Genomic DNA, 26,897 nt, shown 5'->3' on the forward strand with positions numbered 1-26,897 from the left:
GAAATGTCATGTAAGTGGAGTCCTGGGCTAGGGAACCACCTTCCTATTCGTCCTCTGCGTCCTCCTGCCACAGGTTCTCTAAGACCTGTCTCCTCCCTACCTCTGAAACCTCAGCCCAGCCCATGACAGGCAACCAGCACTGGCCCCTCAACCCTTCCCTGACGGAGCCACAGACCGAGAGGGAGGTCGATGCATCCCAGGACCCATTCCAAAGACAATGAGAGTCCAGAGTCCCCTGGGGAGACAGAACGTACTTGGGTGTCTCCATGTGACGAGCAAGGACACAGAACAGAAGGGGGCTGGGTAGGAGGTGGGGCGGGCAGGCCAGGCCAAAGCTGCTTAGTTGAGTCAAATTCTTTCTCTTTCTTGGCCGGTCCCTGACTACTCCTTTAACTCTTCAAGGCCCACGTTGGTGCTGGCTGGGATGGTGACACATGGCAGGACAGCAGTGGACTAGACGGCGCAGGGAGTGATTCGAAGCTGGTTCAAGCAGCCCCCACCAGGCTCCAAGTGTTCCTTCTTCCCCCACTCTTCCCGCCACCATTGAGGGAGAGCACCTGAGCAAGAGCAGTGTCTAGAATTGAAAGACTGGGGGGGGGGGGGTTTCGGAGGCACAGGGTTGTCTGGTGGGGAATGTGCAGTACATAGGTATCTTTGAACCCAAGTTATAGGGCTAGAGGCTCTCCTCTCTCTCTCCATTCTCCACCCCGACCCCCCTCTCAGCAACCTGGCCTGAAAGAGCAAAACCTAGGGGTGTGCTAAGAGCCACGATTGCAGCCTTAGGGTAATGCTACACTCATGTAACAGGGACTCCCCGCAAGAGAATCTAGGTGTGCATTTCTCTCATATATGACAATTCTGCCAGCAGCTCTGATCTGCGTCGTCATCCAGGGCTAAAGACTGGCAACGTCGCTGTCATCTTCAACACGGGGCTTCTGAGATGTCTGCAAGGAAGTTTCGGTAGGCCAGCTGGGCTACAACACCATGCAAGGCTTGAGAGCACATGGGTAGGAACCAAAGGCAAGCTCAGGAGCGGTCCTTCTAGTTATTATAATTAATACTCTGCTTAATGCAGTTTTGTTTCCGTCTGTGTGATCTTGGGCTTAACAGACTTGGGGTGTTGATTCCTGAGAGAAGAATGTTCCCACCAAGGAACAGGGCCATGGCTCTGAAGAATTGGAAGCTGAGCTTGTCCCTGGCCATTTTGGGACTTCTTATGCCACTGAGTCACGGGAAGAGAAGGGGGTCACCGGCTGTTGGAGAGAAATGGGGTTGCTGCTGTGCAATAGAGCTGAGAAGACGAGGTTCAGAACCAGGGGATTCGTGGAGCCACTTAGAACCTCCATTCCAATCATCGAGTTCAGTGGAAACTGGCAACCCAACCCAGAGAGGATGAGTAAGGGCTCAGTTATTTTGAGATGAAGATTTGGGGCTCTCCACCTGCTGAGATGCTGTCGAGGGTAAGGGAAACATAAATGCGATCATGGAAGAAGGAAGCCTATCATCAGCTCTGGCCTCATGACAGGCTACAGCACGGGAAGATAGCAGCCGTACTTATTTTATTGATTCTTTTTTTTCTAATCGATCCCCCACCACCCCTTTTCCTACTACTTCGCATGAAGAACACCGGGGTAGCTAACCTCCCACCAGGGAGGACACTTGAAACGACATCACCAGTAATAATACAGTGCTTCTGATACTTGTTTCTCCCTGTGTTTGAGATGAGATTTTCTGAAATGAAGGGCAAAACCAGAGGCTGGATGGCCAGTGCGGTAGAGTGGACCCATTCCTCTTCGTTAGTGCTGCGATCCGTTCTCCACCCTTCTCCGCTTTATTCTTTCCCGGGGAGGCTGAGCCCTATGGACTACATCATCTGGACTCCCTTGCGGGCGGGTTTTCTGTTCAGGTCAGCCGATGATAGGCACTTGCAGATTAGAGAATGGGAGGAAGGCAAGAGTTCAAGGTGCTTCTTCCCTTCTGGCTCTGCTTTGAAGCCATTCCTCCGGCAGGATCTCTGACTATAGCTCCTGCGAGACAGCCTCTCCTCCACATTCCCCCTCTCCTGTTTCCTCTGCTCGTTCTTCGTTCTCAGGGGTGGTAATGGTTTCCTGCTGTTGTTGGTGTCTGGTGCCTTCCCCACCGCCCAAATAGTCCTTTCACTGAAGCCTTCACTTGAGCCATATGGGGCGAGCTCTGTTTCCTGCTGTGACCTGACTGATCTAGTGTTGGTTTCCTCCCCCAGCTCCTGAGCTCTTGAAGAATAGGAACATTGTCTTAGTCATCTCTGTATGCGAAGGTTATCTGGCCGTAAAATGTTAAATGAATCAATCAAAGCTGTGCTGAAGATCTGTCTCTTCCCATGAATTTCACAAAAGCCGGAGCAAAGAACAAACTTAATCAGCAGCATGTTCTTAATTTCTATTTCCAGGAAAACATCCCCAGTTCTTTCCACATCACCTCTTCCTGATGTTCCCGGTGCCTGCCCTGGTGTTCCGGTGCAATATCAGACAGGGACCCAGGCAATGTTCTTTCAGGTCAGGATGTTGATTACAATTGCATGTCTAGATACATTATTCTAAATGGGGCTACACATCCCTCGTGTGGAGTTTTTGCACGTAATTGCTAGCGCAGTGTATCAGACAGTTTGTTCGACCCTTCAGGCTTCTAAAGGTGCTTAATCTCTTTTATTAAGTGACTCTCCTCCACTAAATAACCATCCTGGTCTCCTTCCTCTAGGCCTTGTTGCTACAGATAAATGAACCTGTGCTCTTGAGTGGTTGGCGAATCCATCATCACTTCCAACTGATTGAAGGTGGTCAATGCTGGGAATGCAAACATGGAGGGGGATGCCGGCAAGTTAAATGTATGATTCAGAGATCAGATCCGGGGAGAGAGAGAAGGCGCAGGGGAATGCTCAGGTCAAAGAGGTCAGCATCTGAACAAAGGGTCTAAGGCCACGGACACCATCATAAGAATCCAGGCTTCTAAAGCAGGGCTACCCTGTATGCTTCCTTCCCAGGCCACCCCTCCCTCCCTCTCTCCCTTTCTCCCCCCCTCCCTATTTTCAGAGTGTAGAAACAAGTGGCTGAAGTATGGGGCAGGGTAGAAATCTGGGTAACTCCTGGTATAGGCAAGGATTAAGGATTTCTGGTTATATTTCTAGTTTCAGTTATCTCTTATTGGGTTATATTGGAGAGGCTTATTTTCCTTAGTGCTTACTAGTAAATGATAATGCACTTACATTTTATGAGTATATTTACCCTTCAGAGAGTTATAGGATATAAGAGCTGGCAGAATTCTTAAAGATTATTCATATTATCTTTATTTTATTTATGAGAAAATAGAGGTCCAGAGAGATTGTTAAGTGTTGTTATTAGGACCACTCCTGTTATAGACAGAAAATTAACTCTAACAATGGAGGGAATTTATTGGCTCATATAACTGGAAAGTATAGGGAAACAGTTTCAGGCATGGCTTGATCTGGCTGCTGCTCACTGCTCAGCAATGTAACTGAGGTTCTGTTTCTTTTTTATTTTCCTATTCTGCCTTCCTCAGAACTCATGCACTGTCTGGCAATCCAGTCTCTATCCTTGTGGTCGCATGTGACTGTAGTAATTCTGGACCTTCATTGCCAGGAGCTACTGCAGGGACAGCAACTTCTTTTTGTCAGAAGTCCTAGAAAATATCCTCTCAAATCTCATTGTCTTGACTGGGCTTCGTGTCTTCCTTGAAACTGATTTCTGTCACCAAAGAGATGGGATAGAATGATTGCTTTAAGCCAACTAGGCCTAACTCCTGGAGTTTGGAGTCAGGTTAAGTAAGACCACTTGGGTTAGAGTGGAGAAAAACTGAGTTTCCAAAGAAATGTGGTTCTGATGGTGGTGCCATAAAGGAGTGGGTACCGGGAAGGCTGACTGCAAACATCCCAGGGCAGGGACTCACCCAAGGTCAAGCAGCTGGTCATGGCCAAAGTGGGACTGGAACCCAGCTCTTCTCAGCATTTGCTCACGGATGGCTGCATAATCCCACATGAAATAGTACGTGTCACACGGCAGACATCTAAATGAAACTACGGGCTCGCTTGTTACATTCAGTTTATTCTTCGGCTATGGTTACAAGTAGTACAAAAACACACCTAGCCAGTTAGTCACATTGATGGGTACAATTGTCTGAGTTGCTTAATTTTGCATCTCATTAAGCCATGAAGGCTTTCTGGAGAAACTGAGTAGATTTTAGAGATGAGAGCCATATCATTTTAATAAGTGCCTTTTAGTCTTACTGAGGGTTTAACTATCTTCTGGAATATTTTTCTTGGAATTGGAATACAGTTTTTGGACAACCTGTCTGAGATGCCTTAGGCCTGAATTTTTGCTTCTCATCTCTCTGGGAAAAATGCTTGTTAATGTCCCTCACTGAGATCTCTTTCTCTTAATCAGGAATTATAGAAGAAAAGAATTCTGAGCGCCCATCGAGGGCCAGGCACTGTGTTAAGCTCTAATAATATAGAAAGGAAGGCGGAAGCCCCCAAGGAACTCCAAGTTTAGTGGGAGAGGCAGATAATTAAATGGATAAGTAAGATACCACAACAATAAGTGCCATAATAGGAGGAAGAATAGGGTGCTTTAAGAACACAGAGGAGGACAGAATGTTGGGAGCAGGGAGAGCCAGGAAAGGTTTTCTGGAGGAGGAGAACGCCTTAAGGGATGGTTGAAGTTAGCTGGGGAGAACAGGGAAGAGTATTCTTTTTTTTTTTTTTTAAAGATTTTATTTATTTATTCGACAGAGAGAGAGACAGCCAGCGAGAGAGGGAACACAAGCAGGGGGAGTGGGAGAGGAAGAAGCAGGCTCATAGCGGAGGAGCCCAATGTGGGGCTCGATCCCAGAGTACCGGGATCACGCCCTGAGCCGAAGGCAAACGCTTAACTGGTGTGCCACCCAGGCGCCCCAGGGAAGAGTATTCTATACAAAGGGGACTCATGAACACGGAGGCATGAAATCTTACAGTGTGTTGCCATGAATGTCCAAGGAATTTAGAAGGGCAGAAATGCAAGGGCAAGGCAGAGAGTGGGGAGAAGAGTGTGGGAGAGGCAGGTAGGCGAGGAGCTGGGAGACAGAGGTTGGAGGCTCTCCAATGGGTGATGGGATGATTCTAAACAGTTGGAGGTAGGTAAAGACATGGTTTGTGTCTTTGGCATATTTCTGTATCAGTTAGACTCTATGGTTGCAGGCAACTCTGGTTAATTTCCAAAGAAGGAATACTTTGGAGAGAGATAGAAAACTGAAGGAAAAGCGGCAGCACCCAGGCTCTGAACGGAGCTCCCAGGGCAGAGACAGCAGGAATCGCCTGGGCGTCTCCTTGTTTGGGAACAATCAGGCCCACCACTTTCAGTTTTTATGTGGCTCTGACTGGGATTCAAATTCCAGATGAAGACTGTCATCTTGCCTCAGCTTGAGGGCACACCTAGCCTGGGTCAGGTAAGGCCAGCATCTTGATTGGCAGTTTCACCAAGCCTGTATCTAATGGGGGAGGGTGGGTTCCTAAAGCAAGATCAGGGCGTTGTTCACATGAGAAAGAGGAATGCCAGCTATGTCAGCTACAGCAATGGGTGTCCACTTCCACAGCTGTTTGGAAGCTAGATTTGAAGGGGACCAAAGATGAAGGGAATCAGAAGGCAAAAGATGACGGGCATGTGGATTAGGGCTGTGGTATTACCAATAGAGAAGGACTGTGGGATTTAAGAACACTTATGGGTTAAAAATTGCTGGTTGACTCTAGAAGAAGGAAGAATCAAGGGTAGCTCCCAGGTCCTGGTGTGCTGCAGGTAACACCATTGGAGAGAAGGTAGAGAGCAGGGGGATGGAAGATGACAAGTTGCTTAGGACACACTGAGTTTGAGAAACCTGGGCGGCATCAGTGGATGTCAGAATTTGAAGCAGTAACTGAACTCATAGACATGGACAATAGAACCCAGGAAGGATTTTGGAAGAAGTCACAGAAAACATCAATATTTAAAAAAGGCTTGCCAAGGGAAAGGTGAAAAGACAGAATGAATGGAGAGGATGGGGAGGAGAACCAGGAATGTTCAGGGTCATAGAAAGCTTCAGGATTCAAGGAGGGAGATTTCAGCTCTGGTACCAGCAGAAGCCACATTCTGGGAACTAATATATAAATGGGAAATGAGGAAGGAGGGGTAAAAACATGTAGGCCGCCATTGCAAGACTCTCGGATGAGAAGGGGTAGCAAAATGTAAAGTAGCTGGAAAGGGCGCAGCCTCAAGGGAGTTAGCGGATTTTTGTTTTTGTTCGGTAGGTTGATTTAAAAAAAAATGAGATAGAATTCACATACCACACAATTCACTCTTTAAAGTGAATTATTTAGTGGTTTTTAGTATATTCACAAAAGTTGTACAGTCATTACTCCCATCTAGTTCCAGAACATTTTCATCACGCCCAAAAGGAACCCCATACCCCTTAGCAGTCGTTCCCTATTTATTCTTACTCCCAGCCCCTGGTGGCCATTCATCTACTTTCTGTAGATTTGCCTATTCCAGACATTTCGTAAAAATGGACTCATATGCTGTCTGGTCATTCACGTCTGGCTTTCTTCACTTAGTTTTCAATGTTCATCGGTATTACTTCATTCCCTTTTATGGCCCAGTAATGTTCCATTGTATGGATAAAGCATAATTCATCCTTTCATCGAATAATGGACCTTCTAATTGTTCCCACTTTTGGCCATTATGAATAGGCTGTGAACATCTGTGTACAAGTTTTTGCGTAGATATGTTTCCAATTTCCTTGAGTACGTACTTAGGAGTGAAATTGCTGGGTCTCAGTTTATTCTTGCTGGGAGAGACTTGATCTTGTTTACAGGCTGAGGATACTGGAACCAGCGCAGAGGGAGAGGTGGGAGATACGGAGAGGGGGTGGGGGAGGAGGAGAAGGTAGGTGCTGGAGGAGAAGAGCCACTTAGTTCAGCATCACTCACTTTCTCTGTTGGCACAATCCTAACGCCCTAACCTCCCTTCTCAACTACTAGACCCTCTGCACACACATCACTCTTGCAGACCAGGGAGCGAATCCAGCGCGTGGATTAAGCATCCCTGGGATCCATCGCAGATGCATCCGGGCTAGCGGCTCGTTTTCTGTTGCAGTTCACAATTTTGGGGTCTCCTCTGGTTAGACAGAGCCTGGCCCATTCTGGTTTGGTTTTCTCCCATAGATTCGTCCACAGGTGAAAAAGGAAAATCCACTGTGTAGTCTTAGCCTGATTCTTGGTTCCTCAGGCCATCCAGGGCCCCCAGCCATCCGGGATTAGGAAGGACTCTCGGTACCCACCAGTGGGGACCTAGAACGCCAGCCCTCAGCCTGTGCGTTGCCCATCGCCGCCACCGCGCACGCGCCGCTCCCTGCCAAGGAGGAGGCGGGGAGTGGGCGGGGCGGGCATCTCTCAGGCCAATCGGAAGCGAGCGCCCCCGCCCTCCAGGCTGGTGGACCGAGCTTGACCCCGGCAGTGGGCGGAGGAGGCGGGGCCAGCCGCGCGGCCGCGGAGGGGGCGGGGCCCGGGGCCTGGAGGCGGGGCCTGGGGCTGTCAGTCCCGCGCCCGCCGCCGCCGCCGCCGCAGCCGCCGCCGCGGTTCCTTACATGCCGCGGTCGGGTGGCTGCCAGCGCTACCGCTCGCCGCCCGCCGCCCCGGCATCCCGAGCCGCCTCCCGCCGTGCCGGCCCGGTGAGCAGGTAAGGCCGGCCGCGTTGCCGAGCCCTCGCGCCCCCTCCTCGGCGTCGGTCCGCCGCGCGGGCGCCCCCTCCGGGCTGTGTCAGCGCCGCGGCTCCCCTGGCCGCCCGGGGGCGGTCCCGGGGGGCGGGACGACAGTCCTCCCCAACCCCCCACAGCCCCGGGCGCCGCGCCTGCCGCGGGGTCCACGGGCCGCGCCTCCGCAGCTGGGCGTGGGGCCGGTGCCGAGCACCCCCTCCCGGGCCGATTACACAATCGCAGGGGCTGGGGGCGGGGGTCCCCTCCGAGGCCCGGCTCCACACCTGTGCCCGCGACGCGCTCCAGGGCAGAGGGCAGAGACCCAGCGCGACAGCGGGGGCCCGGAAAGTTTCACTTTGTGGTCGGCGTTTGTTGACATGCCAGAGATGCGGGGAGATGGAGGCTGAGGCGCGAGGATGCGCCTGGCGCGCAGCGTTCCCTTTGCCCCGGGGTGGCTCCGGTCCAGGGTTCCCTTCCAGAAGTCCTGCCGAGAGCCCTGCCCCGGGGCCGGAGGCTGCTGCAGGGCACGCGGGTCAGTCCGCCTTGCGTTAGCGAGCCCTGGCCCCAGGATTGCAGCAACTGGGGACAGCTCAGCCTCCCGCTCAGCCCTTCTCCCTTTCCTAATTAAGTATTGACATATAGACCAGGTAGGCGAATTTACTTAGCGTTTCCCTGACGGTTTATACTTGTGAGGTGCTTTGCCATCCCTGATTAGTTAATTAACAAGGTGGGAAAGCAAAATAGATCCTGAAACGCACGGCTAATGCCTTTAGTCTAGCAACTCTTGAAGAGCCACCGAAAGCTTGAAGCTGTTTGCTGTGAGATGCTTTGGGCCAAGGTGCTGCCTGGAGAGCCGGGAGAGCCATTCAGTGTCTTCTGGTTGCCTGGGAAGCTTTTGGTAATAATGGCAAGGCTTACTCTCCCTCTCCTTGCTTATGCTGTTTGGTGAGGGTCTCCAATCTACGGTGAATTATTTGGTCTTTCACTTAAGCAAAGGAGGTTTTAGAAGTATTGCTGCGGAAGTAGCTAAGGAAAACCAACCAACCTGAGATCCAGGTAAGTTTGGATACTTGTCTGCTTTACCAGGTTACCCCTCCTGTGCAGAAAACCTTGGCTTTTCCTCTGCTTTCCCATCTTTCCCGTAGGACTGTATCCAACTGGGTTGGGAATACGGCTCCTCACTTAGTACATAGACCTATTGCTACCTGTGGTTTACAGAGCTGCCTCGGAACATCCTCTGCGAGTGGGCTTAATTAGCACTTTCCATGTGCCCATTAAGCAATACAGCCCGAAATCTCTTGTAATCAGGCACTGTTGTAGTGTTGAATCTTTAGTAATATCTAATTCATGTTAACAGTGTTCCTCTAGTTAGTTTGCCGGTTGTGCAACACCAGTACGTTTAGTGTAGGAGCAGCAATTGACTCGAAATATTACCATGGCAAAACCAATTCTCCAGCAGGTTTGCAGCCCACTTTCCTTAGATAATAACTGCCAGAGGCTGTTAAGGTTTTTATTGTTTGGTGCAGTAGGTGTCACTGATCTATGAGGTCATTCCTCCCCCGAGTAATGGTTTCAGTCACTGGGTCACTTAGATGTTTTTTTCGAGTTCTATCATCTGAGTTTCTTCCCCATGCTGATTTCTTTTGGGACAAGGTATGGAGCTAACAAGATGTGGTTTTGATTTGCGAGCCTCAATTTTAAGAAGAGTTTAAGAATATTTAGTGTGTTTGGGGGCTTGTGTGAGAGCTGTGATGGTGATTTTGTTAGCACACGTAGCAGACACTGTTTTGGGTGCTTTACAGATATTAAGTTATCTCATTCTCACAGTGACCTTGTAAGGGAGGTACTGTCATTACCCCATGTTTCAGACGATGACACTCAGGCACAGTGGATTGACGCGGGTCGCACGGTGAGAGGTAAATGACAGCCAGATTCTAAGCTTAGTCAGCCTATGTTCAGAGTCCAAGTACTTAACTGTGCTTCCCCAGGCCATTCTTAACACACGTATTTATTTCTACCTTCTGTCCGTACCAGACTGCATTCTGTAGTGGGGGTGAGGAGTACTTTCCAGTGTAATAACAAACACTGGGGTAGGGCTTCTTGTTGTGGTCTTAACTCTGCTGCCGGCTAATGTGTGATTTTGAGCAAGACACGCGCTCTCGCTGCCTCGCAGTCCCTCATTGGTGCAGCAGCCCCGGCTGAAGCATTTGAACTAACTGACTTAACCTCATGGGGTGCTGGAGAGATGAGTGAGTGGATGGTAGAATTAAATGTCCTCCTCCCCGAGGCACAGTATAAGATCAAGTATCAAATGAGTGGAGTGTGTGTGTGTGTGTGTGTGTGTGAGAGAGAGAGAGAGAGAGAGAGAGAGAGAGGGAGAGAGATGGGGAGGGAGCAGGGGCCGTGCACCGTGCTCTGGGCTGCCAGTGGCTATGATGGGAGTGCAATGGTTGAGAGACTTCATCTTAAATACTTCATTTTCTGCTGTTGCCACCAGTGTCGTTCCTTTTGTAATTAAAAACATGAAAGATGACCAGGAAAGAAGGCATCCTGTAGAAGTGGGGTAACCACGTGCAGCACTGTGTGAGGGACATTTCCGGAGGACAGTCTGGCATGACTTTGCAGGAGGCTTGGGGTCAGATGATGGGAGCCTCTGAGGGGCAGGAGTTCGCAGAATCACAAGAAGTCAGGGTTGAAAGGAAACTCTGTCACTGAGTTTAACACTCCCTTCCCTCTTCTCCCTCCATCTGCCCAGTGGATGAACCCTTCACGAGTGTGCCCCTTCCTGCTCACTGCTCATTGCTCATTCTGTTCCTCCTCCGGCTCCTCTTGGGTCAAACATTGGGTGTACTTCACAAATCTGTGCACCAAAGAAGCTGGGGTGGTATTGAGTGATAGGCAGTGGGAAACCGCAGGACTCTGGGGCCTTCTGGCTTGTGCTCTTAAAAGACCATCATTGGCATAAACCTGGACAGAGGGGAAATGTGAAACCAGGAAGTTAGGAGACCTTGGCCAGAATCTAGGATTGGGGTGATCCAGACTGAGACAGGCAGTGGCATTGGGTAACAGAGGTTAGGAATGGACCCCAAAAGACAGAATCCCCCCACCCAGTGCTTGTCTGTCTACAAGTATCAGAGGGGAAGAACAAGTCATTATCTCCCTGGAGAACCCCCGAGTGGAGCTGGGGAGTCTGATGGGGTGGGGGATGAGAGACAGTTCTGTATGTCTGTTCCCCAAAGCTGGATAATAGATTACAGCTAATGTAAGTCCCCTGCAGACCAAAAACAGATTTTCTTTCTCCTCATGAAGGGAGTGTCCCATTTAAATACAGTGGGAAACTCCCTCTGCTTACTGAAGACGTTAACAGTGTTTCCCTGTGGGGGTTGTAGACTCTGACACGGCTCGGCTCCGTTAGCTGTGTGTGGTGCTTCTTGGTCACGCTGGGAATCTGGTGTTATCTGAAGTTGTATCAGGCATGTTGGTGATGCTTTTCTTGTGCTTTCGTTAGGAGGCCTTCTTTGGGGGGATGCTGTTTTCCAGTGACATCTGTTCAGTAAGTGCTGGGGAACCAGCACACCTTGGGGCGTGCTCAGACTCATTAGAAGCTTTTCCTTCTAACATCCCAGATTTTGGGGCACTTCAGAGAAGGCCTGGGTAGAGTGATTACCACATTGACAGGCAAACAGAATCATCTGGAGGAAACAAGTAAGATTTACACAGGAAACCACAAAGACAGGAAAAAGAGTTGGGAGTATTATAAGTTTATTTTTCTCTTGGTCATTTACGTGTTTCTGGCTTGGGATGCAACATGTCTTGAATATTCATACTCAACAAATTTATATGCTGAAATATTTTGTCTAATAGTGACTGTGGGAAGAAACTGTATAACCTCATTTTTTTTTTTTTTTGCCAGGACAATATTGGTCTTGGTTTTTCAGTATCTTTTAGACCAGTGATTCTTCAGCAGGGGCGGTTTTGCCCCCTAGGGAACGTGTGGCAACGTCTGGGACATTTTGGGTTGTCACGGCTGGAGTATGTGCTCCTGTCATTTAGTGGGTGGAGACCAGGGATGCTGCTGAGTGTCCTGCAGGGCGGAGGACAGCCCCCCACACCCAGGAATTTTTCAGCCCCCATGTCCACAGTGTTGAGATTGACAAAACCCACTTCAGATCATAAAAAAAAAATTCTTATGAGGAGCAAGTTGAAACTAAAGGGAAGAGGCAGGAGAGGTCATGTAAAGTGTTCCCTGACTCCCTGAGAGTGAGAATAGTCCCGTCACTTGGGACCCCCGGGAGGGAGGACCAGCTACACCAGCTGTCGGAAGGCAGGCATCCGTCTGCCACCCAGGAGCTATTTCAGTCTCCAGCTTGCTCAACGCACTAGTTTGGAACAGGAAGTAGAGGCCCTTGTAGTGGGATGAGGCTGGAGGGGTGATTTCTGGAGGCAGAGGTTTGCAGTCCAAGAAGGGAAGCTGGGTCATGCCAGAATAATTTTGAAAAGTTCTAGGGAGTTTTTCAAAGGTGATTTTGTTGAGGACAGCGAGTGTGGGGCTTTAGAAGATGCTGTCTCTCCTCTGGGAGTGCATGACCCCTCTGGGCTGTGGATCTAAAAGTCTGAGGACTTCCCAGATTTTTCTGTGTTCAAACGCAGGGTGGAGAGTGAAGGACACTTGGTTTTATTTTCAGGTTGTATCTGTGTCCTCTTCCTACGCCCCTTTAAGGGCTTTTTTATTATGGTACATTTTAAACATAGACACAAATTGGGAAAAGCCTATGACAGACCCCTGTTCACCCGATGCTGCCCAGCTTCAGGGGTTGTCAGCTCCTGGCCAATCTTGAATTTTACTCCACCCCTCTCAGACTCCCTCCCCACTTTTTTTTTTTTTTTTAAATCTAGAGAATAGCTTACATAATTCCTGATCACCTGCCTCCTAGGAGAGGCTTGGCAGTGAGGGAGGGAAGTGATTTTCCGGTGCTTGGGTCTCCCTGGAGGATAGCTGGTAATGGACATGGACAAATCTGAGAGCCCCGAGAGCCCAGGAGACAGGACTAGGCCCAGGCACATCTGGGATGGGGGCGCTTGGCTCTTCTTGGGGGGAGGGGAGAATACAGGCGACTGGGGACAAGTTCTGTTCGTTCGAAGCTTGCTCGGTGGACAAGCCTACTTGGAGTCTCTGCTGGTAGAAATGTGTTTCTGGGTTTCGCAGTTGAGGGTCCCCCCAGTTCCTGGAGGGCGCTTCACTGGCATGTTTCCTTGTAGGATGACCCCCTTCCTGTTGCGTGACTCATGAGATGTGTGCTGTATGGTATGAAGCGAGGTGTTCTGTGTGGCCCTCTGGTCCTGGCCCGAGGGGTCTTCACTGCCTGGAGAGCACAGGGTGCGGTAGGGGTGGGCGAGGGAGGCATTATTTCCAGGGGTTATGGATCCTTGTTTGCAGTGGTGGCTCCCCTGTGTTTGTTGGTGGACGTAGGGCTGGCCCGTTGTCGTCACTGGCAGTCCACACCAGATGGGGACACCATTACAGTTTGCACTTGGCCAACAGGGTTTTCTTTTTAAGTTGTGTCTCCGGGAGCTACAGAATTAATTTTTTTTTTTTTAGGCCATTGGAGAATTGGCGTGCATTGACTTGACTTCGGTGTTGAAATATGCATACAAAAAATGACTTTAGAAGTTGAGAGAGTTCTTGAATAATCAGATAATTGATGTCTGCGAATTTTAATTAGTGCTGGTTTCTATGCATGTAGACGTTCTGGACCAAGTTCACAAGCATCGCCTTTAGTGTGAAGTTCTGGAGCCCTGAAGGGCTGTATTTCCCATCCTTATTTTACTTACTGAATACATTTTTACCCTTTCTTTATTCCACAGAGAGGTTTAGGCGGCATCAGCTGACCCCAAACATGGCGCATCTGCAGTTGTGGGTTTTCAGGTGTCAAACACCTTTCCACGGGGAAAGCAGCCCCTAATCTGTGAGCAGCAGTTATTTGCTCTGGGCCTCTATTGGGTGCCAGGCACTTTGCTCACATTACCTCTGTTCCTGAAGACCCTTCTAAGTAGGACTTAGTATTCCCATTTTGCAGATGAAGAAACTGAGGCTTACAGAGGTTAAGGAATGCTAGGAGGTAGCCCTGGGTTTTAACCCAGGTTTGTTTGGTTCTGAAGCCTGAATGCTTTCCACTAAACCTTGTCTCTCATGGTGAAAAGTTGGTGGGAGTTTGTAGGAGGGTTGGTGGAGAGGATGGGGCAGGTGCTGCGAACGGGGCGGAGAGGCCTGGTTACTCCAGCTAATGAAATCCTCACACTGAACCCCCTGGGAAACATTGCTTTCGAGTGTGGTAAATTACTGGTGTCCTATTTTTGGGCTGACTGTATAAAACAGAATCACGCACTGGTAGCCCTGAGCCAGATTTGGTCAGCAGATGCGTTTTATCTGGTCTGCACCGTGTTTTATTTTTTAAAAATTGGATTAGTTGCCATCATTTAAAAAGTGGGAGATTTCCCACTGAAATGTCCAGATTTCTTGGCTTCTCGTGAGCCCTCAGAAGATCTGGTGACAGCAGGCCCACATTCCTCCTTGGGGGCAGTTAGTCAGAGCGGCTGCTTCTAGCTAGCCGTCTTGCCACGCTGCCCTCTTCACTCACTGGTGTTACTTGCCAGGATGTGGAAGGCGCTTGAGTTAGAGGTACCATTATAGAAGGGACACATATCCCCCCCCCCCCCCGCCCAGTGTCAGGGATGCGTTACTGGAGGCTTGTTCTGTATTTAAATGACCGATCCCCAGCAATTTTTCCCTTTGTAGAGCTCCTAGAGAGGGTGACTGTACTTGGCATATGAGCAGACACAGCCACACCCTCCTCCTGCCCCCCCAGCAATGGCTAATTGGACTCTGGGTGGGTTCTTGGACTAAGGTGGACCAGTTAGATATTTGGGATTTGGACACTGAATCGGTTGAGCTGAGGAGCCTCAGGCAGGAAGGACTTCTGGACTTGGGCTGATGGTAGTGACATTGGAAAGGTAGGTGAGTGAGCAAAGAAGCTGGGTGGCAGGGAGATGGCACGGAGGTGAGAGAGCACGTGGCAGCAGGGGGAGTGGAGCTGCCCGGTGTCTGCTTTCACTGGACTTCCCACAGTGGCGTTCCTCTAGCCACAGTCTTCACTCTGTGGTATTTATTGAATGTTTACTATAGGGCCAGGCACTGTTCTAGATTCTTGTGATAGATCCTGGAATAAAAACGGACAGAGGTTTTGTTCTCATAGAGCTTATATTTGGGTGGGGGGAAAACAGAGAACTCCGAACAAAAAAGCAAATAAACATAAAATATATAAGGTGGTGATAAGTGCAGGGAAGAAGTATAAACTGAGTAAGGAAACAGAGTGGATGTTGGGGGTAATGCTGTTATGTTAGAGAGGTTGTTCAAGGACAGACTCTTGATACTCTGCTATTTGAGCAGAGATGTGAAGGAAGTGAGGAATAAGCCATGAGGAAACCTAGGGGTGCTGCATTCCCTGCAGAGGGTTCAGCAAGTGTAAAGGCCCCGAGGTTGAAGTATGCTTGACTTGTTTGAAGAACAGCAAGGAGGGTATTGTGGCTGGAATGCAATGAATAATGGGAGAGGGGGAGTTGGAAGGAATGGAGGGCTTCATATCTATATTAAAGACTGATTTTATTCTACTGAGATAGGAAGCCATTGGAAGATTTTGAGCACAGGTGACATGATCTGGCTTCTGTCTTGAAAAATGTAAATGCCGTATGGAGAATAGACAGTAAGGCAGCCAAGGTGAATCCAGGTCAACTAATTAGGAGGCCGTGCAATAGTCCAGATAAAATACAGTGGTGGCTTAGATTAGGGTAGAGGTGGAGGTGGTGAGAAGTGGAGAAGCTCTGAATATATTTTGAAGGTAGAATTGACAGGATTTGAAGATGTATTTGCTATTAAATGTGAGAGAAAGGGAGGAGTCAAGATGATTCCAACCTTTGAATAAAAACATTGCTGTGTTAGTTGGCATTTCCCCTTATTTTCCTGAAAAACATCAAAAACAACAAGGGAGGTGAAAAAATAATGATGAAAACCTTGTAAACTATCCTATTTTTGGCAAAATTAGGAGAGAAATTTAATCCAGAGGCTTCAAAATGTGTGTGAAGAGAGTCTAGAATAGATGAGATCAGGTGGAAGCCTTGTGGGAGGAAATGAAGAGAAGCAGAATGGAGATGGTGAGAGAGCCCAGTAGCTACAGATCTTAGAAAGTTCTAGAAAATCATGCTCTTTTAGGTAAAAAGTTCAACTTGATGTGAAAAAGCTCTATCCCTTGCTTGTAGCAAGTATGGTGGGAACTGGGTGTGCAGCTAGAGGAATATACCCTCCTGGATATAGGTTGGCTCAAAGAAGCAAAAGAAGTGGGGTTACCTGAAAAACCACACGGGCAAGACGCCATGTTTATGGGAAGTATTCTGTCTCTGTGGGAGCAGGGAGGAAGAGGGCTTTTGGTTTGCAAAAAAAATAGCTCATTTAAAAAAGTATCATGGTTGTCCTCCCCTCCCCTGGCCAGAGGAACCTCATGCAAATACTGTAACTGCCAAGGAAAACTAACTCATCCAATGGTAACGAAGAAGGAAATGGTTGCCTTCGGTTTCTGATAATGGTAGGCAAGGTTATGTGGACCAAAGTTCCTGCTGAAAAATTTTAAAATGTTTGGGGATATTTTTTAAATTAAAAAAAAATTAAATTTCCTTAAAAGTCCTAGAGAACTGAGAAAAGACAAAGGGACTAGACGGTGGAAATCGAAGGTCTAGTGGGAACCTAGAAGGATACGCCAATCACTGGATGCTTTTGCCCTGAGAACGTTTGTTGATCCTAGTGAAACAGGGCTTTGGTTTTGGCAGCCTTGCAGGACAAGGAGGTTAGAAGTCAAAGTCTGTAGCTTGCTCAAGGTGGAGAGTCTCATAGGAGACTATTTCCATATAAAGCTGGAACTACTCAGGGTAAAGGTGAACCAGAAGTAAAACCATGTCTTCCTCCCCCACTTAGAGACAGCAGAGAAGATTGCCCAAGTACTGAAAGACGAAAAGGAGAAGGTAGGTTGTAATCACTGGCCAGCCTTTGCACAGATTTTGAGTATTGTTTTATACCACCTTGATTTTACAGAACTGCAGCCATGAATTTGGTTTGAGGTCATTCCAGGTCACTAGTGCTCCCCTCCTCCTTGTTGTGGGACCCCAGCCTTGTCATTATTACATGAAACCAACAATGAAGTCACCATGTTAGAAAGCATAGGAGAGAGGGGCGCCTGGGTGGCTCAGTCGTTAAGCGTCTGCCTCCCGCTCAGGGTGTGATCCTGGCGTTCTGGGATCGAGCCCCACATCAGGCTCCTCCGCTGGGAGCCTGCTTCTTCCTCTCCCACTCCCCCTGCTTGTCTCTCTCTCACTGGCTGTCTCTCTCACTAGCTGTCTCTGTGTCAAATAAATAAATAAAATCTTAAAAAAAAAAAGAAGACATAGGAGAGAAACTGCATCCAAGTGACATTATTAGAGCCATACCTGGTTTTTCTTTCATTGCTTAAGCTTGTTTGAGTTGGATTGTTTGTTATTTGGAATTGAAGGAATCAAAACTGACACAAGAATCGACAGAAAGACCAGGAAAGAAGAGTGTTGAATTCAGAAACACTCACACACGTATGGGAGTTTCACCTCACTGGATTGGATACTCCTCTGTCATCTTTGCTGTGGATTCTCTCTTCCCAATTTTTAAAGTTGAAGTATTGCAGGGCTCAGGTCTTGGACCTCTTCTCCATTCCTAGATGAATTTTTCCTGTTTTATGGTATTAAATATCTATTTGTGCATGACTCTAAAGTTTATATCTCCAGTTTTCATCATTCTTCTGCAATTCAGACCCATATATTCATTTGCCTACTTTGATTCTACACTGGACTGTCTAACAAGATCTGAAACTTAACATGTCTTATACCATACTCCTGATTTTCAACTTCCCAAACCTGCTCCTTTCCCTTTATTCTCAGGCTCATAAAAGGGCACTACCATCCACCCAATTGTTGAGCCCCAAAACCTAGAAATTATCCTTGAGTCTTCTCTTTCCTATAACTCCCACATTTAGGTCAACAGGAAGTCCTGTTGACTCTGTCTTCAAAACATAGACTGGATCTCAGCACTTAACCTGGCCTCCACTGTTCCCACCATCAACCAGGCCATAACCATCCTTTGCTTGAATTATTGCAGTAGCCTCCCCCAGTCTATTCTACACACATAGTTACAGGAGGGTTGTTTTTCTTTTGTTTTTTTGTTTTTGGTTTTTTTTTAAAGAGAGGGAGAGGGGAAGGATGGGCAGAGGGAGAGGGAGAGAGAGAATCTTCAGCAGACTCCATGCCTGGTGCTGGAGCCCAATGTGGGGCTCGATCTCACAAATCTGAGATCATGACCTGAGCTGAAATCAAGATTTGGATGCTCAACTGACTGAGCCACTCAGGCACCCCTAGAGGATCTTTTAAAACATAAATGATATCATGTTACTTGCCAGCTCAAAGCCAGTGTTTTCCCATTACATTTTGAATACCCCAAATCATTACCACACTCTATAGGACTGTGTACAATCTGGCTCCTACCTAGGTTTCTAAATTTATCTTCTGCTTCTTTCTCTCTTTCTTACTGTGCTGCAGTTGCACTGATCTCTTTGTTCTTTCTGGACTGTCCCAAGTACATTTACTACCTTAGGGCCTTTGCATTTCTTCCTTCTGATTTTGTTATGGCTCATTCTGTCACATCGTGTAGGTCTATGATCAGATATAACCTCTTCAAAGTGACCTCCTCTGATTCTTGCATGTAAAATAGTCCTTGCCTTCCCCCTCTTCACACCCTTACGCTGCTGTATTCCTCAGAATACTTGTCAGGATCTTGTTTATTGTCTGTTTTCTTCACTAAGCTTAAGCTCTGAAAGCAGGAATGTTGTCTTATTTAATGCTTATTCCTAGCACTGGAATGACGTCTGGGTCATGGTTTGAGCTGATCCATATTTTTGGATGGCTTATTGAATGAAATTCGAATGATAGAGGTAGCATATCACAGTTTCTAAGAGACATATTATTTAACAAGTGTTTTTGAGAAAGTGGTTATATGTTTAAGGATAAAATAGATTGCTATTATTATTTTTTTAAGTAGGCTCCATGCCCAACATGGGGTTTGAACTCATGACCTTGAGGTCGAGAGTTGCATGCTCTACCAACTGAGCCAGCCAGAAAGCCTGACATATCAAAACTAACACAAGAAGAAATAAAAAATCTGAAGGGAGCTATAGGTATTAAAGAATTGAATTCATTATTAAAGACCTTCCTACCAAACAGATAAACAAACAAAGAGGCTCTATAGGCCCATACGGTCTCTCTGATAGTTTTCCCAATGTTTAAATGAAGTAATAACATCAATCTTACACATTTTCCCAGAGAATAGAAAAAGATGTAACATACCCTCACTCATTCTCAAGAAAAACCTTTATGCCAATAACTGATGAGGACATCACAAGAAAAGAAAATTAAAGACAACCCTCTCATGGACATTGATACAGAAATCCTAAACAAAATATAGTAAAAATGAATTCAATAATGTATAAAAAGGATAATATGCCTTAACCAAGTGGAACAGGTTTCAGGAATTTACAGGTAGGTTAACATTTGAAAAGAAGTCAAATGATTCCCCAAAATAACAGAATAAAGAGAAAATATATACAATAATTTTAATAGATGCGGGAAAAAGATTTGATAAAATTCAACATTGATTCATGATAAAAAGAATAAGTTTTAGCAAAGGAAATTCCTTAATTTGATAATGAGTACCTACAAATAACTCGAAGCAAATGTATACTTGATGGTGGAATGTTGAAAGCCTTCTGTTTGGGATGTCTGCTATCATGACTTCTATTTAACATTGCATTAGAACTTCTAGCCATTGCAGCAAGGGCGGAGAAAGTAATAAAACTGTCACTATTAGGAGCCAAAATGATTGTGTATTCAGAAAATTTAAAAGAATCTTTAGAAAAGCTCTTGGAATTAATAAGAAAATTTAGCAAGGATGATGGATACAAGGTCAATATATAAAAATCAATTATACTTCTGTATACTAGTAACAAAGAATAGAAAATGAAATAAAAAATGATACCTTTTACAATAGCCTTAAAAACACCAAATTCATAGGAATAAATGTAATAGAGAAGTACAGGATCTCTACACTGAAAACAAGAATATGTATTGAGAGAAATTTAAAAAGCCTTTAGTAGATGGAGAGATATACTATGTTCATAGACTGGATGACTCAATGTTGTAAAGACGTTAATTCCTCCAAATTTATCTGTAAATTATGCAAACCATTCAAAATTTCAACAGGCTTTTTATTATTTATTTATTTTTAAAAAGATTTTATTTATTTATTTGACAGAGAGAGAGACAGCCAGTGAGAGAGGGAACACAAGCAGAGGGAGTGGGAGAGGAAGAAGCAGGCTCCCAGCGGATGAGCCTGATGTGGGGCTCGATCCCAGGACTCTGGGATCACGCCCTGAGCCGAAGGCAGACACTTAACGACTGAGCCACTCAGGCGCCCCTCAACAGGCTTTTTAAATGGACATTAACTGACTATGAAATTTGTATGAAAAGGAAAAGAGCCAAAATTAGCTAAGACAATTATGAAGAATAAGAACAAAGCTGAGAGCACTTCCACTACCAGACATTAAGACTTATGATAAAGCTATAGTAATTAAGACTGTGGTATTTGTGCCAGAATACACAAAGGGCCTAATGAAACATATTAGGAAATTAAGGAAGAGACCCTTATATGATCACCTGATTTACAACAAAGGTGACCCTGAAATGTAGAAGAGAAAGGATTCTTTTCAATAAACAGTGCTGGTTCAATTTCATATCCATATGGAAAAAATGAATCTTGACCTCTGCCCCAGACCATTTCACAAAAATTAATTCCAGCTCATTGTAGATCTAGCTGTGACAGGTAAGACAACAAAGGTCTTAGGAGGAAGCATAAGAGAATATCTGGGTAACCTTGGGATAGCAAACATCTCTTAAAGAAGACACAAGAGCACTACTGTAGAGGAAAATATTGATAAACTAGATTAGATTGAAATCAAGAACTTCTGATCATCAAAAGACACCATGAAGAAAATGAAAGGGCAAGCCATAGAGTAGAAAATACTGTAAAGAACTAAAAACCAGTAAGAGAAAAGCAAGTAGCCCAGTAGGAAAATAGACAAAAAAAGGACCCAAAAAAAGTAAATAGTTCACACAGAGGGTGTTGGAATGGTCAATAAATATATTAAAAGGTACTCAACTTCATTTGTTCTCAGGGAAATGCAAATTAAAGCACAATGAGTATCTCTACATAGCCACTAGAATAGACAAAATTAAAAAGTCAGGTAATACCAAGTGTTGGCAAGAACATGAACAATTGGACTCATATGTTATCGGTGGGAGTGTACAACTACCTTGGAAAACTGGTCATATCTACTAAAGCTGAACACACATACTCCATGCTCCAAATTCCATGCCTAGGTAGATACCCAGCAGACTTGTATACATGGTTATAAATAGTCATATAAGAATGTTCATGGCACTCTTATTATCTTATTAATGACTTCAAACCAGAAGTAGCCCAAATGTTCAAAGGCATGAGAATGAATAAATAAATCATAGTATATTCGTGCAGTGGAGTGTATACAGGAATGAGAATAAGTAATCTATACCTACATACAAAGACGTGGATGAATTTCACAAGCATGGCGCAGAGAAAAAGAAGCCAGATACCAAGACAGGCAGAACTAATCTTTGATGATATAAATCAGGAGAGTGTTTGCCTAGGGGAGGTAATGACTGGAAGGGGGAAATTAAGGGGGCTTCTCGGGTGTGGGCCATGTTCTGTTTTCTGCATGGGATGGCGTGGCTCGTGCTGTGGCAGACGGAGGTGTGGCACATGGGGCGCATGAAATTTACTTTGTGAAAATTCATTAACCTGTGCGTTTATGCTTTGTGCACTGCTCTGTGTATAACTTATGCTTCATTAAATTTTTTATTTAAGAGAACCTGGATCTTTACTTCAGTTCTTAAGCCAAAGTAAGCTACAGCTAGATTCAATATTTAAATATAAGATGAAAACTCCACAGTTAAATATGGGTCAACATTTTGAAAATCTTGGTACCATAAATTGGACCGCATAAAATTAAAAATTTCTTCAAAAAGCACAATTAAAATTGTAATTAAATCAAAGGTAAATGTCAAGGTAAGGAGAATATTTGTAAAATAATGATATGTGTTGTCAGTCATGTCATCAAATATCAGAAGATCGATAATACCAAGTGTTGCTAAGATTTTTCAGAAGAGCACTCTCATACCCTGTTGTTGGAACTATTTCTGCAGCATTTTTAGAGGCCTTCGGCAACATCCTTTAAAATTTAAATGTGCATCCTATTTGACGTAACAGTCAATTTCCAGCAATTTTATCTCAGAAAATATTTGCATAAGTGTGTGAAATTATACCAAATATTCAATAAAGCATTTTTTTGTGATAGTTAAAATTGGAGCTATTTTAAGTGTCTATTAATATAGCACTGGTTAAATAAGGTACACTCTGTTTACTAAAATATACTATGTCTGCTAGAAAGAATGATAACGCTCTGTATCAACTGAAAAAAATCAGATGGCCAGGAGAGACTGATTGCTAAATGAAAAAAGTAAGCTGATGAACATTTATTATCTACTTTAAATAAATATGTATTTTATTGGAAAATACTGGGAGAATATACACCAAACTATTAACTGTGGAGATTATGAGAAATATCCCTTTATAAGATGTCTGAATGTTTTCTTTACAATAATGAACATATTACTTTTGTAGGTAGAAAAACAGTGACAAAAATTACAAAAAAGCAAAACGAAGTTTCTTACAGAGAATATAAGTAAAAATATTCCCATATAAGTAAGAACATTCATGAGACATGTATTAAGATTGGTAGAAAGTAGACCAAAGTGTCCACACTGGTATCTCTTGGTATCATCTCTGATGATCTTCATTTTTATATTTCTTTGCGTTTTTTCCAGATGTCCTGCAACAAGGTTATGTTGCTTTACTAGTTGAAAGATTCTAATCGGGACTATTAAATTCTGTCTGTATTTTGCCAGCTTCATGACAAGAATGAAACTCCTAACGAAGGCATTTTCCCCCATCCTTCTTGCCTGACCTGTCTACCTTTATCTGCTGCTTCTTTTCCATCCTACCTTTCATTTTTCTGCAGAACACAGATAGGTTCTCCTTGGAAATAATGCAAATGACACAGAGCATATAGGGAAGAATATGGAAGTCCCCTTCCCAATTTCACTGCTCTCCCGTGAGTTTCTGTACGTTTGCTCATGTGTGTACATCCAGATATGAAGTCTTTTTTAAACATAAATGGGATACTTGCCCTCTACTTCTTAATCACATTCTGCTCTTTGCTGTTCCTTGGACTTTCATGCTGTTTCACCCCGATGTGACTCGCCAAAAGCCCCTTTGCCCTTTCCTCCAGTCCCTGCGCAACCAGCAATTACAGCATGTAATTATTTGATGTTTTTACTAAGGACTTTGGAAGGGGGAAGTTCAAAAGGGACAGAGCATGACAGGAAAACAGTGCCATAGCCATGCAGGCAGCTGAAGGACGAGGGGCGGTGTGGCAGGACACCATTTCTAGTTATTCACTGAGGTTTTTGGCCCTCTGGTTCCTTTTACTTATGGCACATCCCCCTGCCTAGACAGCTAGGGCATTCTGCGTTCATTGCCTCGGGGGGCAAGCAACATAGCGGAATCCAGAAATCAATGCTTGCCTTTTGATTTTCCAAATCCTGGTCCTCGTGGGGGCACCAAAGCACTCAGTGCATAGATAGTAGATTTAGAAGGGTGCCCGATGAGCAAGAGAAGGCTTTTCTAGCACCCTCCATCTCCCCCCTCTCCCTGCCCTTTCCCAGTGCAGTAATGGTGCCCTTGGTGAGGGGAGGGGGAAGTTTGGGGGGAAGGAGGAGAGGCCCACGTTTGTGGCCCCCCGAGGAGGCTGGCTGCGTGTCTAGGCTGAATCCTGAAGGGCGGTGACTACGTAAGCCCCTCACAAGTCTGGGGATTTGAGGAAAGCTGTGCTCCTGTATTTAGGCAAAGCCGAGGGCAGCGGTGTGACTCTGATTCCCAATGCCTGGACCCCCACCCCCCCAAGCATTTCCCAGAGCCCTTGCGCAGCAAAGGGCAGGGAAGGTACTCCTGAGAGGGCAAGGGGGCTTGGAGGTTGGCTTAGAGAAGGCTGAGGAGGTCTGCGCTTGGGAGGTCTCTGTGGGACTCTGAGTGGACCAGTGTTCCAGGGCTGAAGGGGAGAGAGGAAGTGTGGGCAGAGGCTGGGGGATGGGGGCATCTCGGAGGAGCAGGTGCCCCTCTGCCGCTGGCACCTGGCACTCACTGAGTAAGGCCCCAGAATGTGCATGTAACTCTGCGGAGGTGAGGCTGGGGGAGAGACTTTGAATTGTGTGCAATTTAAATTTTAATTTAAATTTAAATATAAATCAAATGATTAGAGAATAGTAAAGTTGCATTCCTTGCACACCTGAGTTTTTCGAACTGAGAATTGTCTCCATTACAATCAGAAGAGAAGAGCTTCGCTTTTATTTCTTTGCTCTGGTTGTGGTGCCGTCGGGCTTTGGTGTGACTGGCCAGGAGCCCAGGGATTTCCTGAAGAATGATCTGCAGGAGCCGGCTCACTTTCTCCCCTGCTTGGCTGCTCTGGGGGTGGGGGGCGCCATGGGCCTTTGGAGGCCAGTGCCGGTCTGGCAGCCACATGTGGGGCCCCCCTGCACCCTGTATGTGAGCAGAGTAGGGAAGGACGAAAGCCGCAGAGTGGGACCTTTCTGGATGAGACCAGGAACCCAGCCCCGTAACACACTCAGATTTGATGCCGAACAATCCAAGAGATACAACTGAAAACCGACAAGGAGCTGTGGGGTGTTTTTGTTTTTAAAGTAATCTCCATGCCCAATGTGGGGCTCAAACTCACGACCCGGGGCTCAAGATTTGTGTGTTGTACTGACTCAGCCAGCCAGGCGCCCCCAAGAATTGTTTTTCAACTCATTAAATTTGGGGGAAGATGCTTGTCACTGGCTTGCATTAATTCAAGGGTTGGTTAAGTGATTTTCAGGCCTATGTTTATCAATGCTTCATAGAGTTTGGAGTTAATTCTGGAAACCACCTGGCAACTTCAGCTTCGTTGGTGCCCAGAAGCTGTGCTTCAGGGGACATCATAACCAAGCTAATGGCAATGCGAGGACAGAGTGGCGGCCCTGGGCTAATGGAGGGGAAGTTTCTTTGGAGCAGCGCTGAGGACCCTCTGAAGCTCAGGGTGTAGGTGCTCTTGGTGGCCCAGTTGTATCTGTGCTCTGCTGTCTCCCCATTATTTCAGACTTTGCTGATCTTTGCCACAGGTCGTCTTCCACTCATCGCCTCTGACCGCTTTCTCTTCCTGCCTTCCTGCTGTTGCTTTGCACACTCTGCTCACCCCTTTGCTCTGTGCCATCGGCTGTTGGTTTTTCTTCTTCTCCTCGAACTCTAACCCCTGCTTGCCCCCTTCCTTGTGATGTGCGCCTCCTTGCTCACGTACAGCTCTGGGGTTAACTTTGTGGCATGCCTTTATCTTTCCACCTCGCAGACTCTGCACCAGCTGGGAAGGAACATGTCTCTGCTCTTCAGGAAATGCTGTCCTTTGGGTGGAAAAGGACTGGTTTCCTGGCAGTGCCAGAATGAAGATTCTTCTCTGCTGGAAACAAACAAAACCCCTTTATCTGGGGAACTTCCTGTTTCCTCCAGTGAAAGCTGTGCTTCTCAAACATGGGGCACCATGCCAGGGGCACATGAAATCATAGGATAAACTGGGCACATCTTCCTGGATGTTACTTGGAACTTTGGGGGAGAATCGTCTCGGATTTTTCTTCCTCATTAGAACTACTGCCACATGGTTGAAGAATACAATTCACATGGCATTTAAAGATTAAACAGGAGATATAAAAATTTCATGCTCCGAGTAAGCTGCTTTGGGTTATGTCTTCAGAATTCCTGGGGTGTCTTTCGACTGCTGTGCTGTCAGGAAGTGGTTCGGTGGAGAATTTTGAGAGGCAGATAAAGCATTCCGTGGAAGCGGCAGACTGCTACAGGGTTGACCCAGTGAATTCAGCACCTTGGGCTGATTTAATGAAGTTGGGAAAAACTTTGAAATATTAATGGAGATTCCTTTCCTCCCCATCCCTTAAAGTTACCCGATGCCCCCACCTGTTCTGTTATTAATTCATTGCCTAGGGAGCATTTGGATTGTTATAGCAGAAACGTAAAGATAATGAAACGGGGTTTCTATCGAGATTTCATATTCTATCAAGATTTTATGTGTGTGTGTGTGTGTGTGTTCATAGCAGAGACCAGCGAGCCTTTTGATTTGTGAGTGTTGGATAATGAACATCAAAAATGAATCTCTTTGAAGGATCAAGGTGTTCTGGGTTGAAGTGTGTCTGCCCCATGATTCATATGTCGACATACTAACCCCGGACCTGAGAATGTGACTTTCTTTGGAGGTAGGGAGTTATGGAGGTAATCAACGTGAAATGAGGTCTTTAGGGTGGGCTCTAGTCCAAAGTGACTGATGTCCTTATAAAAGTGGAGAAGAAATGTGGACACAGGGGTATGCATAGAGGGAAGATCATGTGAAGACACGTGGGAGGAAAACGACCGTCTATAAGCCAAGGAGTGAGGCCTAGAACAGACCCTTTGCTAAACCCTCAGAAGGAACTAATCTTGCCAATATCTTGATCTCAAACTTCAGCCTCTGGAACTATAAATTTCTGGGTTCGACGATAAATTTCTGGTTTTTTAAAGCTCCCAGTTTACGGCAGCCCTAGCAAACTAATACATAAGGAATGAAGTTATGCCATAAACCACAGATTGGAAATATCATGTTTCCTTAAATCTAAGATGTTATGAGTTGTAAGATATACCCCAATTTAAGAGATGTCTATGTGTAAAGAAATGTACATCTTAGAATCAATAAATATGGCAGTGTAGACGAGGAACAAAACTACCTTGTTCTTTAAAC

The 26,897-nt window shown here is 46.0% G+C and overlaps 1 protein-coding gene across 3 annotated transcripts in view; it reads left to right on the forward strand.

Moving 5' to 3' along the window:
* The first annotated feature begins 7,584 nt into the window (after positions 1 to 7,584).
* The window catches only part of HIVEP3 (HIVEP zinc finger 3), a 451,731-nt gene continuing 432,418 nt past the window's right edge, over positions 7,585 to 26,897 (forward strand). For 2 of the 3 annotated variants that reach the window (XR_008958864.1, XM_026498358.4), the window contains exon 1: positions 7,598 to 7,736. The gene's annotated coding sequence lies outside the window, so the exon portion shown is untranslated. Of the gene's footprint in view, positions 7,737 to 26,897 lie in introns of all 3 variants that reach the window. The other variant, XR_003315948.4, reaches the window with a different exon arrangement.

This window comes from Ursus arctos, unplaced genomic scaffold (genome assembly GCF_023065955.2).
Source record: "Ursus arctos isolate Adak ecotype North America unplaced genomic scaffold, UrsArc2.0 scaffold_12, whole genome shotgun sequence".
Taxonomy (NCBI): Eukaryota; Metazoa; Chordata; class Mammalia; order Carnivora; family Ursidae; genus Ursus; species Ursus arctos.